General features: G+C 44.0%; 1 non-coding gene across 1 annotated transcript; it reads left to right on the forward strand.

Moving 5' to 3' along the window:
- Positions 1-10,718: 10,718 nt before the first annotated feature.
- On the forward strand, positions 10,719-10,864 carry LOC120094477 (small nucleolar RNA SNORA48). Its single transcript, XR_005488786.1, has one exon. It is a non-coding gene; the product is annotated as a small nucleolar RNA SNORA48 (small nucleolar RNA).
- Positions 10,865-12,566: the final 1,702 nt, after the last annotated feature.

Consider the following 12,566-nt stretch of genomic DNA (forward strand, 5'->3'; position numbering starts at 1 on the left):
ACTGTGCCCAGAAGCACAGAGCCAAGTAAGGTGGGAAACAGTGAGCTAAAAGGACCTTCAATCCCTTATAAAGAACCCATCTCAGGCACTGTGTTACGGCAATGAGAAGCTGCGTGATACCATTCACAGGTGTCCCGAGGTTCCTACTGAATGCTTTACAGGAGTTAGAGCGAGAGACAAGAGAAAAAGCACTCTCTATGCTGTGAACCTGAAAACAGGACTTCAACTACAAAAAGAATATGAGATCCATCTCGGGGCCTTCTTCCCTTAGTGCCAGCAAAACAAGAATGTAGGACCGTAGGATGAAGATTGACTCTGGGTACAGGAAAAGACCCACTGCTGCTGATAAAAAAAAAAAGAAAGACAAATGCACACATAAAGACATAAATGTGATACATAATATATGACATATATTATGTGGCGATATATATAATATGTATCTGATAAAGATATCTGAGATAATGTAAGAAACAGCCTATGCCTAACCCTTAGGCATGTCTATATGGAAAGGGATTTAACTAGCACAAAAATAGATCAGTGTCCAGGCATGAGTAAGGCCCTGGTTCTGTTCCCCAGCATAAGAAGGAATGAGATAAGAAGAAAGAAGAGAGGAAAGGAGGAGAGGGGAGCATGGGAAGTTGGGCCAGCAAGGAGGCTCAGCAGGTAAAAATGCTTGTCAGAGAGCTGACATCCTGAATTTGATTGTTAGAATACTCATGAAGGAAGAAGAAAGTCAGCAAGCTGTTCTCTGGCCTCCACACTCATGCTGAGGTACATGTACCCACACCCTTTTTTTTTTTTTTTTGATGATTCCCTCAGAAGTTCTTTTATTTTTTTTTATTAACTTGAGTATTTCTTATATACATTTCGAGTGTTATTCCCTTTCCCATTTCCAGGCAAGCATCCCCTTCTCCCCTCCCCTTCCTCCCCCCATTACCGCCCTCCCCCCAACAATCACGTTCACTGGGGGTTCAGTCTTAGCAGGACCCAGGGCTTCCCCTTCCACTGGTGCTCTTACTAGGATATTCATTGCTACCTATGAGGTCAGAGTCCAAGGTCAGTCCATGTATAGTCTTTAGGTAGTGGCTTAGTCCCTGGAAGCTCTGGTTGCTTGGCATTGTTGTACATATGGGGTCTCAAGCCCCTTCAAGCTCTTCCAGTTCTTTCTCTGATTCCTTCAACGGGGGTCCTATTCTCAGTTCAGTGGTTTGCTGCTGGCATTCGCCTCTGTGTTTGCTGTATTCTGGCTGTGTCTCTCAGAAGAGATCTACATCCGGCTCCTGTCGGCCTGCACTTCTTTGCTTCATCCATCTTGTCTAATTGGATGGCTGTATATGTATGGGCCACATGTGGGGCAGGCTCTGAATGGGTGTTCCTTCTGTGTCTGTTTTAATCTTTGCCTCTCTATTCCCTGCCAAGGGTATTCTTGTTCCCCTTTTAAAGAAGGAGTGAAGCATTCACATTTTGATCATCCGTCTTGAGTTTCATTTGTTCTAGGCATCTAGGGTAATTCAAGCATTTGGGCTAATAGCCACTTATCAATGAGTGCATACCATGTGTGTTTTTCTGTGATTGGGTTACCTCACTCAGGATGATATTTTCCAGTTCCAACCATTTGCCTACAAATTTCATAAAGTCATTGTTTTTGATAGCTGTGTAATATTCCATTGTGTAGATGTACCACATTTTCTGTATCCATTCCTCTGTTGAAGGGCATCTGGGTTCTTTCCAGCTTCTGGCTATTATAAATAAGGCTGCTATGAACATCGTGGTGCACGTGTCTTTTTTATATGTTGGGGCATCTTTTGATGTACCCACACCCTTATCGGCACACACCACACAAACATGCATGCATTCATATACACGCATACACACACACACACACACACACACAAATAAATAAATAAATACATACATACATTCATACATACAGACGTAACATAGCATACATACACATGTAGCACAGCTTACATACTATGCAATGACACCTTTTTTACAAGAGTCAAACAGGACTCTTGTAACAGAGAGTATTCTCCATCCCACAGCCCTAATGCCAGGCTAGCAAAGACTGAATGGAACAAAAGAGCAGAGAGCAAGAACATCTAGAGAGAAAGTCTCACAAGTGTTGGCTCTTGTCAGATCACCAAGCCCAGGATAGAACAAAAGCATGGGAAAACACTACGGTGAACGTAATCACAACAATGAAGCCCCTACTGTGTACTGATTATAATCACACATGCACACACACTCACACACACACACACTCTCACACACACACACTCACACACTCACACACACACTCACACACACACTCTCACACACACACTCACACACACTCTCACACACACACTCACACACACTCACACACACACTCTCACACACACACACTCTCACACACACTCTCGCACACACTCTCATACACACACACTCACACACACACTCTCTCTCACACACATACACACACACTCACACACTCTCTCTCACACACATACACACACACTCTCTCTCACACACACACACACTCTCTCTCACACACACACACACTCTCACACACACACTCACACACACACTCTCACACACACTCACACACACACTCTCACACTCACACACATACTCACACACACACTCTCACACACACTCTCACACACACACACTCACACACACTCTCTCTCACACACATACACACACACTCACATACTCTCTCTCACACACACACACACTCTCTCTCTCTCACACACACACATACTCACACACTAAATCTAGGAAAAATTAATATATCCACTTTAGACATGCATATATTTATCTTAGACCTCTATGACGACGTCTGGCTTTTAATCACAAATTATGAGACATGAGGTTGAAGAGAGATCATATGAGATCAGAGCACTGGCTGCCCCTGCAGAGGGCCCAGGTTCAGCTCCCAGCACCCACATGGAGGCTCACGACTGGCTGTAGTCCCAGCTCCAGGAAATCTGATATCCTCTTCTGGCTTCTGTGGGCATTTCCACTCACATGCACCTTCTCACACAGAGACACATATGCATTTAATTTAAAATAAAAAATTTAATTATAAAATATGTAAATAAGATTATATAAGCCAGATGTGGTGGCAAACACCTTTAATCCCAGCAGTTAGGAGGCAGAAGCAGGCAGATCTCTGAGTTCAAGTCAAGCCTGGTCTACAGAGCAAATTCCACGATAGCCAGGGTTACACGGAGAAACCCTTTCTTGGAGAAAGAAGGAAAGAAGGAAAGAAAGAGGGAGGAAGGGGAGGAGGGAGGGAGAGAAGGAGGGAGGGAGGAAGGACAAATAAAAGCTATGAGAATCCACACAAAAAAACACACAACTAAAATAAGCAGAATCAGATATGACCCAGGTGTTGGAAATTTTGAATGACCATGTTTAATATGCTAAAGTATCAAGTGTGAGCTGTGGAAAGTGAATTTGAACACATCAGAAAGAGAGATCTACCAGCCAACTCAGAATATAAATAAAAAGCTGGGTGAGGCTGAGATAAGATTGCAAGTTGAAAGCCAACATGGTCTACACAAGTTCTAAGCCAGATGAACTACAGAGAGAAACTCAATCTAAAGAAGGAAAAAGAAAACTAATGAGAGGGACAGAGAGGAGAGAGAGAGATTGGATTGAGATACCTGACATCTACATAAACTCCATAGCCCATTACAGTCGATGACAAATGATTCAGTGCTGTCCTTTGAAACTGAGAACCAAGCAAGGTCACCAAGTCTCACCACTCAAATTAAGCATCATTCTGAGACTTGGTAAGTAGAAAAGCCAATGGGTGTATACGTATCTCATTAAGAAGAAATCAAAGTCCTGATAGACATCACGATCATTGTAGAAAAGCCTCCAGGAAACTACTAGACAATTCCAGGTTTGGGCAGTTGCAGATTTCTTGAACACATTGGGCCAAGATTCCAACTTTTTCAGGGTACTGGCTACTTGTAACAAAATTTCTAATAGAAGCAATTTAAGGAAGGAGGGCTTTACTTTGGCTCCTACTTTGAGGACCACAGTTTATCCTTGCAAAGAAGACACAGCAGCAGAAGCACGGAGCAGCTGCCTCACGTCTCAGCATTGCCAGGAGAATCAGGAAGTAAGGAAAGGCTATCACATCGACAAACCTACCCCAGTGACACACTTCCTCCAATAATGCCCCACCTCTGAAAGGATCCACAGCCTTCCAAACTGTGCTACCTGCTTGGAACCATGTGTTCAAAACCTCTGGGGGAGCATCTCATACTTAAACCACAATATTTGGGTAAATACCAAGAAGCATGTTCTGGATCAGATTTTAAGAGAACACTGGGTTTCCTTGCATTTTCCAAGATGAGTACTATTTGATCAGGATCTCATCCTGTCTATGCACATGTGCATAGAGTTTGCTTTGGTTTTGTTTGCTATTTGTTTGAGTTTCTGAGAGAGTCTTAACAATGTCTCCTCCGCCACATCTGTGCCATTTTTCATTGCTGGGGAGCCTGAAAACCATAGTCAAACCTATCAAAGGGCTCAACACCACTTCATTCATCCATACACATGTTCATGGAAAGCAAAGCAGATAGACTCTACTCCTTTATCTAATGAGAAAAACAATGAGGAGGGTAGGAAGTGGAAAGAAAGAACCTGGACGTGGATGTCTGGTGTAAAATCTGCCTAAAGACAGACCATTTGGTCACTAAGTAATCTAAAAACTGCATACTAGCCAAAAAGTCTGTTCTACATGGTGCCTGATAGAAAGCCACCTATAAGACTCCTAGCTTACCGGTCTTTGTAACCTGTAACAATCAGCAAGGACTGGATACTTAGACAATTTTAAAAGTAGCCCAAGTCTCTTCACATACTCATTCACTGGGGAAACAATCGAATCACTTAAGCAAAGGAACATTTGTGTTTATCTTATGTAAACTCCATGCCATCAGTTTCTAATTCTTGAGATTCACTGAGAGGTCTAAGGCTTTGAAGAGCAACAAAATCCACACACAATATGAATTCTCGTTACTTGACCTGTTTATTGAGGCCCCACGAGCAATTGGCACTCAGAACATGACTGCTGCTATCCCAGCACTGAGGAGATTAAGATCTAAGTAGGCGGCTTTCATACAGACAAAGGGGCATACAATGGTGTAATGGCTAACTGTGAGTAACAATTTAATTAAATTACTAATTCAATAGCTTCTGAATGTAGGAGTCTTGTATGGCAAATATCAGAATATAGTTTAAGCAGACTCACTAGACAGAGAGGACTCGGTTACTGCCGCACAAGCATCCACCTGGTAAACAGAACCAATTGCAGGGTATTAAATAAACGACAAAGTGGATCTTCTGAAAGAGAGTGGAATGAAGGAATGGGAAAGCAAGGCATGGTATAGACAAGGAGACTGGTAAAGGCACTGTTTTAAACACAATTTTATTTTGAAGATGAAATTTGTTGATGGTTGTTAGATGGGAACACACACTTGACTGGAACTGCTCTGCAAGAGTGTGCTTGACAGCTAATAAAAAGCAAGATCCAGAAGCAGGAAGGTCATTCCGCAGATTGGAGAGAGCAGGTGGGGACAGACAGGGCGCTGGGGAAAGAGCACAGATGGCCAGAAGTGGAGGGTGATTCTGTTTGTTTTGCCCCTGAGATGAGACCACTTCTGTGATACAGACCAGCTGAGGTTGCGAAGCCAGAAGAGATCAGAAGAATGGACAGAGGTAGCCATTCCCACAGTGCTTCCCCCATGGCAACCCTGTGGAGTCCATCCATTGCAGCAGAGTAGAAAGATGGAAACTACCTAGCCTGGCGAAGGGGTTGCTAAGTCAGCAGCATGCAAATGAATCCAGTACTTACTATGGCTTGACCTACAGCTCTCCCAACTCTTACAGTGGCATAGACAGGACGTGCAATGGCATCTTTACTGAACATCTGCAGACTTTCATTGCCCTCCTCTGGAAACAATTTTGTCCGTAATGCTTACCCTGTATTTTCAACCATCTGGAGCTGACTTAAGGAGTAGGATACAGAAGGGTGTGAGGAGGTTACCTGCCAACACTGTGTCATTTTAGATAAAGGATACACAGGGACTGTGCTGTCCATGGTCAGTCCTGGAGCCTGTCCCCTTCAGGTTCAGAGGAGTGCGTGCCTCGTGTTGCTAAGCTAAGACATTCTGCAGGTCTGATGTATTAAACACATTTTTGGCTTATGATTTCTTCAGATTATAATGAATTTATCGCATTGAAACCTCATTGTGAGTCAAGGAGTATCCAGGTAGGAATATTTAACTCATTCTCAGCAGAGGATCATGAGAGATCCTGTATGGTCCCAAAAGAACTCTGAAGCAAATTTAAAACCACAGATGTTACTCAAAAAAGAGATGACCTCTCTCTCCAATTTTAAAAAGTAAAAAATAACAGTTCCAAGTGGATGGTCCCACCCCCATATACATGTGGGCAGTACTATCTGAATTGAGTGTGATTATTTTAAAAAGACATGATGAACGAGACATGATGTTCTTCAAGCTGGGGGAGGGGATATGTTGGAGGTAGCCCAGGAGGAGATGGAGATGAGGCATGTGGATATGATAAAAAAAAATACCTGTGTTCATATATAAAATAAAAAATAAAGAATGCTCAAAAGAAGAAGAAAAGGACCCAAGGGTGGCTGGAAATAAGAAAAGAAATCTTGGGAAAGATCAGGAGAATGCAAAAATCCATCAAAGCCACTCAGATTAACCCATAGTGGCAAATACACTTAAGACAAGCACACAGAACCCAGGTCTATGCACCCAGTCAGCCGCTGCTTGCTCTTCTCATTGAAGTCTTCAAACCTACACAGAATAACGAAAGGCGTTATGCGTTTGAACTACGTCAATGCACCCATCACTCATAATTTTATCATGTTGGGTCACATAATTCTGAAGAAATAAAATTCTGCAAGTACAGTTAAAAAGGTTTCCTTCTGTCACCCAGACATCCACTGTCCTGACATCAGTACTTAGTTTGGCTATTAATGTATCTTTGTTTTATTCTTTGTGAATCTAAACACATAATACTATCGCGTTGTTTTTCACAATGGGAGATATTGTTCCATAGTCTTCCTTATGTTACTTAATAGTTCAATATGCTTTTTTCCTGCATTTGTGTCTGTATGTAGTGTGTGCCTAGCATGTTTTTTCTGCTTTTGTGTCTGGGTATGGCACGTTCACATGTGTGTAGCCACACAAGCCTGTGCTGGTGCATGGGCATGCAGGCATGTAGAAGCCAGATCCCCAAGGCTCTAGGTCCAACCATTCAATCTAAGTCAATGAGCTCCAGGAGTAGTGAGAGACCCTGTTTCACAACATTAAGATGGGAGGTGATAGAAGAAGATGCCCGGTGTTGACCTCACAGGCACAGCCATGCCTGTGAATACACATGCACATGAGCACACACACACACACCGACCTTCTGTGTGTTCCTTCTGACAATTCCCTCAAGTCCAAGCCAATCCTGGAAGGGACTGGCGCTTCCCTGGGGGATTTGGTACAATATTTCGTCCTTCTGATGGAAGTGTGTGCTGTCTGCTCCCTATAGTTTAATTTAGAACAATTAAGGTTCAGAGAACATGAGCTGGCAAGGCGTATTACCAACAATGGCTGCGGAACAAACTGCAAATCAATCCACAGTAAATCACCCTGAAAATCCCCGCCTGCTCCACAGAGCCGCAGAGCCAGCCTGAGCCAGGCCTCTCTCCTCAGCCTTCTGTCCTCACCCCAATGGGCAGGCCTCCGATTTCAGGTTTGTAATGATTTTGTGCAGTGTTTGCTCTTCAGGGCGTAAACCTTTACAGCCTTGGGCTGGGCGTCAGAACAAGTAGGATGCTGAGGCAATGTGGCTCGGCTCAGAACTACTTTGTCCTATAAATGGAAAGGGTCCTTTCTGTTTCCTAGCCCCAACTCATAGCAACACATTACGGAAACTTGTCACACCACACCTAGACAGCGTATCAAATGAGAAGCCTTTCGTCTCTTATCTATCATCTTATCTGACTCCTGATGGACATCTCCTTTCTCCCTCTGAGGGTATTCACCCCACAAAGTTACTACATGGTTTGCCTAGGATCAGCTACCCAGTAAAGGAACTTTCCACAGGTCCAATTCGCAAAGGCCCTGTGGGCCCATATCAGCAACTTTTTTTTACTGTTTCAGTGGAGAAGTATCAGGTCACTGACTGGTCCTGCTTCTCTGGTTCTGGGTAGGGGCAGGCATGTTTCCAAATCCTTTTTAATGTATTCATATTTCCCCTACCAATCCGAGGGTTAGGAGAAACCCAGAAGGACAATACACATGTGACCCTTCTTGAAATATTACATAGGTAATTGAAGTAGAGCCAATCTAGGTATTTATCAAGAGAGCGGATACAAAATAGACAGTGGCAGCTTGTGAAGGAAACCCTGCCACCCTGGAAAATAATGTGCCAGTTGAGGGAAACATTTGAGCTATATCTAAACTTAGAAACAAATTATAGGACATATTGAATAGGATGAGCCTGTTTCGATGACATTCGCAAGTTAGGACATGTGTTGTTGTTGTTGTTGCTGTTGTTGTTGTTGTTGCTGTTGTTGTTGTTGTTGTTGTTGTTGTTGTTGTTTTAATAAGAAAAAGTAGACAGTAAAGTCTTAGCAGTATTTATCTCTAGGGCTGGAACTCTAGGGTCAATTTCCTTCTTCACTTACTTTGTATCATTTGTTTGTTTGTTTGACTGTTTGTTTGTGGAGGATCTCAATGTAGCTGAAGCAATCCTTGAACTCACTATGTAGCTCAGGAAATTTCAAGTTTGGGATCCTTCTGTCTCAGTTCTGTGAGTGCTGGATTACAAACATATGCTACCATACCAAGTTCTAATTTCTTACAAAAAACACACATTCCCTTATTGTTTTTTAATTATGTTTATGAGGGGCAGGCATTTCATGTAAATGCACATATCTGCAGAAGCCAAGGGTACAGGATCCCCTGGTTCTGGCATTACAGGGAGTTGTGAGGCACTCAGTGTGGATGTTGGGATTTGAACTTAGTCAGTTCCTTTGTAAGAGCAGCAAATGTTGCCATCTTTATAATCCAAAAATGTATATATACATAAATAATGTATGGATGAATAGCTACAATGATTATATAATATATAATATAGCATGCTATAAACAATGGAATTCTCTGCTGCTTTTACCTCATTTCTTCATTCATCCATTCAAGCCTGTTCTGTCCTAGGTCTTGATGATGTAAAAGCAAGCCCTTGTAGGACCCTGATCTGCAGAGGGAAAGAACATTGTTTTCTTAGCAGCTACAAGTGTGGGCTGGCTTCCCAACTAAGTGAGATAAAGAACTCAAGAAATAGCATCAGTCAAGTTCTTTTTTTCCCCCAAGTTTTACTCTTCAGAATGGATATAAGGTACCCTGTGACTTTGCAGCTGATCTTTTCGGAACCCTCCAGCCTGAAATCTACTCAAGTATTCTTGGGTCTTACTGTTAGAAAAACCAGTATCACTAGCGTCTAGTGCTTAGTGCTTTCCAGACACTGCACCAAAATTTTTACCTGTATGTTTCAAGCTCTTATGCCACTCTTAGGAAACAGACACCTTACTTTTTCTTTCAGATATGACAGAGACCTAACAAGATCACACAGCCCACACACTGCAAAGCTGAGGACACACACAGTCCAGGTGTTCAGACCCTTCAGATAGTTGTATTATAAAACAGACACTTTCACTAGAAAAGCAAATGGTATTCAAAACATTTACAGTGTTGGAGAGGAGGCTCCTCAGTTAAGAGAAGTTGCTGCTCTTTCAGTGGCCACAGATTCAACTCCCAGCACTCTCAAGGCAGCTCACAACTGTCTAAACCCAGTCCCAGGGGATCTGACTCCCTTTTCTGGCCTCCTAAGGCACAGGGCAACGCATTCATTACATAGACATACATGCAAGCAAAACACCCATACGCATAAAATAAAAATAAACTTCGAAAAAAAATTCGCTAAGCTGTCAACATCCAAAAGGAAACTGATGAAGCCAGAGAAAAACAAAACACAATTATGAGATTTGGGAAGTCCATGCCAGTAGCCTGTCAACTCCATGATTTATGGAAAGCATTAATGAAGTATAAGCAATTCCAGGTGGGTCATTCAATCAAGCTGTTGATGGTGAGTTTCCACTGTTTGGAAACTGGGTGGCTACTGAGTAGAATACTGATTCCTTATGGGAGAAAACTTCAGCTTGAATTATGTGGTAATTATGAGTTGCAGAAGGAGACTTGCATACAAGTGAGGCTCTGCTGAGCATTCCATTGATACCCAATCCAAAGCTGCTACTAAAGAACTGAATACACGAGGCCCTCCCACCAGAGTATCCTCACAGCAATATGTGGAAACCAGGGCAATAGACGGTGCCTTCAGGATTCGCCTCTCTGCCCTTCCAGACTCAGCCTCTTCCTCCGTTTGCATCTAACGAACAATGTTTTGACACCTGGAATGTTCTAGAATCGGTGCTCCAATATGAAATAACTGAAGTACTTCAAGGTGTGGTCAGGGACTGTAATTCTAGCAGGGACTCTATAAAGAATGTCCTAAACATGATATTTTCACTGTATCAATTCCTTCTTAAGGATCCTGAGGCAAACTGTCATGTCCATCCATCTGTCCGCTGACGTGTGTGTGTGTGTGTGTGTGTGTGTGTGTGTGTGTGTGTGTGTCCCAACAATGGGCTAAGCGATACCTTGTTGGTTATGTTGCTCTTATATCAGTCAGGGGCAGAAGAGCAGATGGCAGTCCTTTGTTTATCCTAGCTTGATGCCTTGCTTGATGGCCAAAGCTATCTCATGCCTAGGACTCATGAAAACCAAATCAAATCCAGGCCTCACAATGCAGAAGGAGTAAGACAGACAGAGACCTGTGGACATACCATGCCACCATGCCACACAGCTAAGATGAATGACCTCACCCAGGGGCCCAACAGCCACATGACCAGTTAGTAGCAAGAGGCACTACAGTGTGCAAGTATGTGGTGGTCAGATGGTAAAGAAAGAGAAGCGGAGCAGCTTGAGCACCGTGAAGAGAGACGGAACTGGAGACTCAAGGGTAGAAAAGAGTTGCCTGTTATAGTGGTTAGACCTGCACCCTGGGGCCATGGTGAGCTCCCAACCCAAGGTGCAACTGAGGGCCATGTCTGAGTGGCTATACAGCAGCTGCAGGGGTCAATGTTGATGTCCATGGTTCATATCACCATTATTGAACATGAGGATGTCCAGGAGCTGTGCAGAACTGACCTCATCCCCTCACCAGATGTGGTGCTCTGGAGAGCTTGCCCCATCTCTCCCTGTCAGCAATACTCAGGAAAGCAGGCCCCGCACCTCACCCAAGCATCACAGTGGAGGTGGCCCTGGAGGTGGGGAATGGGAAGGCATAAGTGTGGGAGAGCTGACCCTGCTATTCCTCTGCACTGGGGTGGCACGGACACAGAGGTAATGCCCCCCCATACCTCCAGCGTCTGAGAAAGCTGCCCAGGAGGTCATGTGCTTTGGGAGAACCAGCTCTGCCCTTTTCCAGCTGCAGCACTGGTAGCAGAGCTGACCCTGGTCACAGGGCTGCAGGCAAGTCAGCCCCAAGCGTGTGAGAGCAGAAGAGCTAGCACAGTCTTTCCCAGGGTGCAACACTTGGGAGAGAAGGCCCCACACCTTAACTGGGCAGCACAGTGGAGCTGGCTCTGGAGGCCTGGGTGCAGGTGAGCCAGCCCCGAGGGCATGAGAGCAGGAAGGCTGATCCTGCCTCCTGCCAATGGCAGCATTGGGTGACCTAGCCAGAGCTATGCTGGAGAGCTCACCCTGATACTGCAGATAAGGAGAAGCTGGTGGGCTGGCCACCCAGGCCCAGATCCAGGGCTCTGAATTGGCCCACCTCAAAATCTGTATCATCTGAGAATGGTTGGGGTGCATGAATATTGTAAAATATTGTTATTGTAAAACTGCAGAATTTCCATGACACAGGGCAACAACAGGACAACCAAGAGGAGTGAGTCTCAATGAGGATACAATACTGATGGTGTCACAGAATCCAAAGATCTCAAACCAGACCAGTGACTCATTGCAATGAATATTTGTAAGTGAAGATGTGTGGATAGAGGGATGTACTGTGGGATACAGTGTGAATTACTACAGTTTCTACCATGAGATGTTTTCTATGCTTTGGTGGTGGTGGTGGTGGTGGTGGTAGTGGTGGTGGTGATGGTGGTAGGGTGTGTGTGTGTGTGTGTGTGTGTGTGTGTGTGTGTGTGTGTGTGTGTGTGTGTGTTAATTTGGGGGGAGGGCAGGTTGCAAGAGAGAAGAGCAGATATGAGGGGGACAGACTGGGAGATAAGCAGAACTGGGGTGCGTGTTGTGAAACTCTATAAGAATCAAAGGAAAGTTAAAAAAAATACCATGAAAGACTGCCTACTTATTCTCAGAACAATTTCTGGGTATAATTCAGCAGTGAATCTATCTAGCCCTGCATTTTTCTTTGTTGGGGGAATGTTTTAACTACTGACTCCATCACATTGCTTG

This window comes from Rattus norvegicus, chromosome 8, assembly GCF_036323735.1.
Source record: "Rattus norvegicus strain BN/NHsdMcwi chromosome 8, GRCr8, whole genome shotgun sequence".
In the NCBI taxonomy this organism is placed as follows: domain Eukaryota; kingdom Metazoa; phylum Chordata; class Mammalia; order Rodentia; family Muridae; genus Rattus; species Rattus norvegicus.